At 34.8% G+C, this 9,180-nt stretch overlaps 1 pseudogene; it reads right to left on the reverse strand.

The window, feature by feature from the left end:
* Window positions 1-1,843: 1,843 nt before the first annotated feature.
* On the reverse strand, window positions 1,844-2,207 carry LOC125094136 (60S ribosomal protein L34-like; annotated as a pseudogene).
* Window positions 2,208-9,180: the final 6,973 nt, after the last annotated feature.

Raw genomic sequence — 9,180 nt, forward strand, 5'->3', positions numbered from 1 at the left:
TTCAATCCATTGTGCAAAAGTTCACTTATTTATAGTCCCTTGAAGAAGCAGTAGACATTGAAGCAAAAGTTGACTTCTACCTTTTGCAGGCAACACAACCAGCCTGAAGAAAATACACTGGCATTCTAGGGACTCCTGAGTCAGCAAAATTTTTAAGACATAATGAAGATCTGAGCAGACAAGACTTATATTATTTCTTCTTATGAGATTTGAGAGAATGAGGAGTTTGAGGATGAATGAATGTCTACATATACAGGACAGTGTCCAAAGGCCAAGGTTAACTACTATTAGATATTTAAAAATTGTTAAACAGGCACATTTTTTTCTTCATTAAAAAATTCATTTGCTATCCCTCTCTCACTAAGTTTAAGTCATATAATTTATTACAATGGAGAAGAGAAAGCAATTACAAATACAGTGAAAAAGAATTAGAATATGTTGTCAACAAGTTCCCAATTAACAAGAAGGAAAAGTAGATAATTCTTCTGTTTCCAGAAAGAAGGTAGAAAAAGTATAGGAGAGAGGAAAGAGAAAAGTATAACAAATTATTTTGCTGTAGTCCTTAAGGCTGAATCAAACAAAGGTGAGTATTTAATGAAAACAAAAACAAAAACAAAAACAAACAAACAAAAAAAACTCCTATAGGATGCAAGAAGGAATTCATAATCAGTGGATGTTTAGTGTACTGCTATGCACCTTGGTGTTTGACAGGAGATTGTTCTTAAGTCAAAAACAATGGCTTAACTGCAGCACATTAAACAAAACAGCAACACATTTTTAGATAAGAAGAGACTATATTTCTAGCGCTCAGCTTTCCCAGCACTTTGAAAAGATACAAACATCCCTGGATAGTCCCACTGCGAACCAGAGGGCCTGCCCTGTGGTCCTGCAGATAGTGGCAGGTTGAATTGATTTACCAGGAACTGAATGAGAAAGCCATCAAGCTTCAGAAACAATCAAGATGATGCTAAGTCACTTGAAGGCAAACCCCAGAACTTTGACACAACCCAGAGCATAGAACACTTCTATAGCCAACATGTATGGGATGCCCTTGACCAAGTGTATGAGAGATGATAGATAGAGGTGAGTGAAAGCCTCAAGGTTAGCAAACCAATGATCTGCTCCTTTTCAACCACCATGATGACACTTAAGCCATTCTGCAAGAACAGAAAATACCTTGGGGAATCTAAAAAAAGAGAAACAGCCCTGATAAGGAGTTAAAACTTTAATAAAAATCAGAATGGTATAAATGCAACTTTATTCTAGGCAGCCCAGCTAAATTATTACAGATCTCTGCTTCCCTTTTAGCTGAAAGTGGTCATGTAGATGTAGGTAAAGTTTGCTAACTGAGACTTTTGGGGATTTCTTATACAGAGGACAGTTAGTCTGTTGACTGTCCTCTTTTCTGCTGCATGGAATGTGGGCATTATAGATGTAATTACAGGTGACTTCTTGTGACTCTAAAGTTAGAACCTCATGCTAATCCTGGCAGAGGAGAACACAGAAAGTCTGGGTTCTTGAGCTGCCAATTTTTTCAAATAGTACTATGTGAGAGAAAAAGTAATTTAAGCCCATATTGTTTGTGTTTTCTGTTTCCTAAGTGATATAGTATTTGGCACCTAAAACTGTAATGCTGCATAATTGTAGAACTGACTGAATGAAAAGGCTGGGAGTTAAAGAATAAGGACTAAGAACAAATTCAATAGCAAATTGGAAATTTCATCTGGAAACCTGGTGACCCTTGAAATGCATTGGCAGCCTATTTGGTCAAACTTCCACTTTCCTTTTGTTTTTTTCTTTTGCTTTTTGTTTTTTTTAATTACTCAAAAAATCTTCATTTTTTTTAATTTAGCTGGTTCTGTGCTTATGCTTGCAACATTTTCACAATGATTTTCTGCTCTTCAGTAAGGAAAGCATGATTGATTCCATCACAAACACATTTAGCACATATGGAACCATCATAGACCCTGCTGACATTATATATATATTTTTTTTTTCCATTTTAAACAACTTCTTAAAAACTACGGGTCTTATAGCATGAACTCCTCAAAGTCGCTAGGGCACATGCCAGAAGAGAATTTTGGTGCTTTTCCAACCTTCTAAGTATAAAGGTAAACGATTATATTACCAAGGGTTCGGGACAACCTAGTTTTGTTAGAGGCTGTATTGTAGGACACTCTGTAATGGTATGTCAAACGCTGGACCATTCTGAATGCCTATCAACATTGTCCCAAGAAGAAGCACCTTCCTTATTTTGAATAGCAGACTGAATCATCAGGTTATAGAACTAAGATGAATGTAAGCTTAGATTCAGGGTATTGGTGCATATTGGTTGTTTTGTTCTGTGTTTAGCAAAATCCGATAAAGCAGAGAAGTCAGAGTACTGCTAGTCATTCCTTAAGGTAAAGGAAATTACAACATGCTTAAGGGATTCCTGTACATTGTTAAGGGAGGCAAAGTTGACTGGGTTGAAAACCCAAGTGCTCCTCTTCTCCAGTCTGAAATGATTAACAGTGGTTGCATGATAGGTGCCTTACCTGGAGATAAAATGAAATAGCTTCACCTGGAGATAAAGTGATGTGGTATATGGTTTCACTTACTTGTGGAACATAAGGAATAACACTGAGGACATTGGGAGATGTAGAGGAGAAGTGAGTTGGGGGAAATCAGGGGGAGACAAACCATGAGAGACTGTAGACTCTGAGAAACAAACAGGGTTTTGGAGAGGAAGAGAGTGGGGGGTTGGGTGAGCCTGGTGGTGGGTATTAAGGAGGGCACATATTGCATGAGCCCTGGGTGTAGTGCATAAACAATGAAATTTGGAATACTTTAAAAAAAAAGTGACATGGCATATTTTCATGTGTTCAAATGCTAGATATTTAAAGAAGATTTAATTGATCATTTGGGAGACAAAACAGTTTTATTACAACTACCATGTGACTGCCTGGAGAGCAGTCAGACCCAATTATCCCTGAAATCTCCAAAATTCCCTGGGCTTTACCTGGTTAAAATAATAATAATAATAATAATAATAATAATAATAATAAATATATATATGTGTGTAATGGGCAAGTTACTAAAAGGACATCTAAATATTTATGTTTGATGAAGTATACAGCATAGGAAGTAGAATAAAAAAATTTGAGCTATGGCTCAAACACAGCATTTAGTTGTATAGGACTGGCCAGTTACCACTTTAGTATCTATTTCAGATTACCATAATCTGTGGTTTACTCTTTGGCAGTACTCTCTTTCACTGCCTCCTACCTTCATTGTTACATATTATTTATTTTGAAACATTTTAAGCATGAGAAAGGGAATTATATAACAAATCATTATATATGATGTGTGTTATCATATATATGTTATAGATATTATGATATATAATGTTATTATAAAACAGTATAAACAATGGGTAACCACTACTCAGGCTAAGAAATAAACCTCTATAAGCACAGCTGAAATCCTCATTCACATTCAACCCTACTACTGCCCACTCCTGCCAGAGCTAACCATACTCCTTAATTCAACTTCCCATGTATATTCTACATTTGCTACTTATATACATGTCTCTAAATAATGTGCATAATTTTTCATATAAGTAGTACCCTATACTGTACGCCTTCCTGAAAATTCCCTTATTTCAACTTCATATGCTTCAGGTTTATCCAACTTAATAAATGCAAATCAAGCTCACCATTTTCACCACTAGGTGAATTTCCAGTGGATGACTTCACCAAATACATTGGTTTGGGATTTTATTATTATTAATGTTGTTTTGCTCTAGCAAAAATTTCTGATACAAAAGTTATTTCTATATATATTTTTTCTTCTATGACTTGTGGAAGAGTTTCATTATGTTATATATTTTGAGCCATAGAGGGTGAGGGTCACAGGGTATGCACATATTTAACTCCATAAGTATTTTTATTTTTTTTATTTTTTATTTTTTTTTAAGATTTTATTTATTTATCTGACAGAGAGAGATCACAAGCAGTCAGAGAGACAGAGAGAGAGGAGGAAGCAGGCTCCCCGCTGAGCAGAGAGCCCCACGCGGGGCTCGATCCCAGGATCCTGAGATCATGACCCGAGCTGAAGGCAGTGGCTTAACCCACTGAGCCACCCAGGCGCCCCAACCCATAAGTATTTTTAAATTGCTCCCCAAAATGCCTATAAAAACTTTCACCTCCACCAGCAACAATATATAAGATTTCCTATTTCTCTATATCTTTACCACACCATTATTGGCAAACATTTAAATTACTGTCTAATTTGGGGGCATGAGAGATATTTAACTGTAGTTAAGTTTTACATACCCATTACTTCTGATGAAGTTTAAATTCTTTTCATGTATTTATAGGTTCTATAGTCTCCTCAACAAAGTTTATACATTTTGCCACTTTTGCAATTTAGCATTTTCCATCTTATTTTTGCTTGATAAGAGGGTAATTTGAAGTCTAGGTACCAATTCTCAGCTAGTTATATGAATTTCAAATGTATTCTTCCAGCTAAGAACTTGACTTTTATTCTTTTAATGTTTTCTTTTCAGACAAAGCAATCAATATTAACATAATCAAATTAATCATACTTTTTTCTATATGTTTTTGTTTTCAGATACATTAGTAAATACTCCATACCCTTTGGTCATGAAGAATATTCATATGTTCTACTAATTTTTTGTTTTCTTACACAGAACTATTTAATACCCCCAAATTTTGTATATGATATGAAGTAAAGATTCAGTTTTTAGTTTTTTCTTTTTTTTTTTAATTTTATTTATTTATTTGACAGAGAGAGAGAGCGCGCAAGTAGGTGGAGTAGCAGGCAGAGGGAGAGGGAGAAAGAGGTTCCCTGCTGAGTGAGGAGCCCAACACGAGGTTCCATCCCAGGACTCTGGGATCATGACCTGAGCCAAAGGCAGCTGCTTAACCAACTGAGCCACCCAAGTGCCCAAGATTCACTTTTTAAAATGGAAAATTATCGCGGTGCATGGGTGGCTCAGTTGTTGATCATCTGCTTTCAGTTCAGGTTAGGATCCCAGGGTTCTGGGATTGAGCCCTACATCAGACTCCTGCTCAGCAGGAAGCCTGCTTCTCCTTCTCCTGCTTCCCCCACTTGTGTTCCCTTTTTTGCTATCTCTGGCTGTCAAATAAATAAAATCTTTAAAAAAACATATGAAATTTAAAAAAAAACAAAATAAATGAAATAAAAAAATAGAAAACTAGCATTACTTGGTGTTTTTTTTTCTTTTTCTTTCTTTTTTTAAGTTTCATTTATTTATTTGAGAGAATGAGTGCAGGAGGAGGGGAAGAGGGAGAGAATCCTTAAGCAGATTCCCCTCTGAGCACAGAGCCCAACACAGGGTTCTATCCTAGGACTCTGAGATCATAGCCTGAGCCAAAGCCAAGAGCCAGACGCCTAACAACTGAGCCATCCAGATGCCCCAAATTGTTCTTCTCTCATGATTTGTAATCTACCTCTGTCATACATAGTGTTCAGAGACACATGGTTCTATATCTGGACTCTTCTGTGGCATTATTTGTCTTTACCACAGCAAAATTCCAGTGTCTCAATTACCATTGCTTTATGGAGTGTCTTAGCATGTACCACTGTATCGACTGCTTCTTTATTCTTCCTTACAATTGTCTTGTCTGTCATTGGGTTACTAGTTCATTTATATTTTCCTATCAGCTTCTCAAGGTCCAGCAAAAAAAACTGAGACTTTGATAAGAATTATAATGAATTTATCCCCTAGTTTGGGGAGAATCAGTATTTTTGTAGTAATGAATCTTTCTTGTGTATGTCTGTTCATTTGTTAATATCATGTTTTATATCATTAACAAAGTTTATTTATTATTAACAATTATTATTATTATTAAGGAAGTTTAAAAAGTCTTTCTCCATAAAGGTCTTAGACATCTATTGTCAAATGCATTCCTATATACATCATATTATAAATGTTACCCATTAAAAATCATATTTTCTTACTCTTTTTTATCTAGTGAATTAATTAATGGTAATTAATGGCAGAATGATTTTGTAGTTAAGAAATCTACTTAAAATCTTATCTACTCCTTAATGTGTTAGTATATTATCATTGTTCCTTCTCTCCAGTCCCTAAACTATATTTCTTATCTTTGTCTTCCTGAATTGACTAAGGCATCAGATGTAATGTTAAATGTGTTAGGAAGAGACATTTGTTCCCTCTCTTTGCTTTTAAAGAATATGCTTCCAAGATTTCAGCATTAAATGCTATGCTGTTCTTCATTAGCTTTGAGAAGTGTTCTATTATCTTCAGTTTGCTAAAAGTTTTTGTGATAAATGGGTATTGGTTGTTTATAAAGGCCTTTTCCACAATGTGTTTCTAATCATACATATTTCTCTCTTTTAAATTTTAAATAAGGAAAATCATATAGGTAGATTATCTAATAAGCCTACCCATCCTTGCATGCTCAGATGAACCCTACTTAATCACAATATACTATATTTAGTATATTGCTGGGTTTATTTTGCTAAAATTTGTACAATGCTTACCTTTGTTCCTATCGGCATTAACCCAATGAAGACTAAACCAGATTTTCTGCCAAAAAAATGTAAAAAGAAAAAAGAAAGAACAATTTTGGAACACACAGTGTATAAAATTTTCAAGGTGCTTTATATGGCTTTCACTTAAATTTCAAAACAGCTTTATAAGCTAGGTGGTCTTTATGACTCATTTTTAGTTAAAGTTTAAGGAGGTAGAATCACTTTCTTAAGAATGAAAATTGATTGATGAAAGAGGCATCCTTTGGAAAAACCCCATTATGTTATCTGTCAGAACTTGCTTTTGTTTTAGGCCTAGTGAAATGTTAGATTATCCAAAAACCTTCATATGTGCTTAAACATTTTTTGATCCTTTCTCTGCTTTTTTTTTTTTTTTTTTTTTAGATTTTATTCATGTATTTTAGAGAGAGACCAAAATCACTGTGGGGAGGGGCGCCTGGGTGGCTCAGTGGGTTAAAGCCGCTGCCTTCTGCTCAGGTCATGATCTCAGGGTCCTGGGATCGGGTCCCGCATCGGGCTCTCTGCTCAGCAAGAGGCCTGCTTCCCTCTCTCTCTCTGCCTACCTCTCTGTCTACTTGTGATCTCTCTCTGTCAAATAAATAAATAAAATCTTTAAAAAAAAAAAATCACTGTGGGGAGAGGTTAGAGAAAAGGAAAAGTCTTAAATGAACACTTCACTGAGTATGGAGCCCCACATAGGTCTTAATCTCCTGACCCTGAGATCACAACCTGAGCTGAAACCAGAGGTGAAAACATGCTAAACCAACTGTGCCACCCAGGAGATCCTCCCTTCTATTTTCTGAACATTATGCCTCTAAAACTTTCCTATTTCCTTCATTTTACTTTGTAATACAACTAAATGTATACTTCTTATGCATTTGATTTGACTGTAAGCTCCAGAAAGAAGGTCAATAACTGTCCCTTATCTGTTTTTTGAAACTGAGTGCCTCGCATATTGCTTTGTAAATATATAATGATTTCCAAACATATATTTTTGTAATGAATTGAATTATTCTTCCTTGAAGCCAGAGTTTATATTTTGGAGAAGCTGTTGATTTTTCCTGTGCTATATAAGAGAGAAAATTCCCTTGAGTAGTGAAGGAGAAAATTAGTTTAGAAGAGAAACAAAGTAATTAACATAGGATATAAAACAAGCAATAAAGACAGCCAAAATATAACAAACATAATGAAATTAAAATGGCATTAAGGGAAATATCAAAGTCATAAGAATCAAAAATGATAGACTAAAATTGCAATTTATTAAATTGTATATAATCAGCATTCTAAAAATAATATTTTACAACATACTTCTACAAGCTCTGTTGGGCAAACTTATCAGAAAGTGAGGTAATTCAAGATCCCAAGAAAAAGGAATGAGAAGATGCAGCATTTTCTCAGCCCAGGGAAAAGACTATGAAAACCTTAGAGGAGAGAGAGGGAAAATGACATAGAAGCACCAGAATCTCTTTCACTTCAGCTGACTAGTTCCATTTTGTTATATAAAATCTATTTTTATTACTGTTTCTCTGAAAACAACTGCAACTTGGAGATCACAGTATAAGAAGTAAAGTAATATTCCCTATCTCCATTCTTACATTTTTTTAAAAACTTTTATCTTAATAAAACAAGTAATACTATGCAATTATAATTCAGATTGTATTTACTGTTGCTTTTTATGAAGATAATCATCTATTCAGAGTTTACATTTGAGGCATAGTTGGATCACAATATCCACATGTCAGTCATTTTATTTTTTTTATTATTTTTGTTTACTTATTTATTTTTTTATTATTTTTTATTTTTTAAATGTATTCAAATAATGCATAGCCCTTTTTAAAAATTTATTTATGAGAGAAACAGAGAACACAAGCAGGGGGAGGGGCAGAGGGAGGGGGAGAAGCAGGCTCCCCTCTGAAAAGGGAGCTCAATGTGGGGCTTGATCCCAGGACCCTGCGCTCATGACCTGAAACCAAGGCAGTCACTTAACTGACTGAGCCACCAGGTGCCCCTCTCATTTACCTATTTTAAAGACACATTTTCATAATTAATTATTTAGTACTATTTTATTTTTATAATCATATTTCCCCTCAGAAGGAAAAATATATGCATAAACATGGATGCAGATATCAACATGAACACAAACCTCATGAGCCTATATTCTAATCATGGAGCAGAACTGGGTGAGGTATTTTTGAGAACAACAAAATACAAAACCACAGTATTAATTGCAATTACAAAAGCATTTTGGGGAAAATAAAATTTGGCTGGAAATTTTAGAGAATCTTTCATAATCTGTATATGAAAAGATCTATCAAATTAAAAAAGCTAGAAGCTAGGTGGGACATCACTATGAGCAAAAATGTAACTTACAATGGTGGCTAAAATGAATATGCTATTGAATGGCAAAAATATATCCAAGATAGCTATTTGATAGAAGTGAAAAACTGAAAATATTGGCCAAGTGATAAGAGACTTTAGAAGTTGAGAAACTATTTTTATGTCATTTCTGCTGGATTACCAATTCTTAGAATACAGCTCACCTCTGGCACCTGAAACTGCAACCTTATTTAGAAATAGTCTTTGCAAGTGTAATCAAGTTAAGACGAGGTCACGCTGGATTAGGGTAGGCTCTGTTCC

Source organism: Lutra lutra, chromosome 2, assembly GCF_902655055.1.
Source record: "Lutra lutra chromosome 2, mLutLut1.2, whole genome shotgun sequence".
Classification (NCBI taxonomy): Eukaryota; Metazoa; Chordata; class Mammalia; order Carnivora; family Mustelidae; genus Lutra; species Lutra lutra.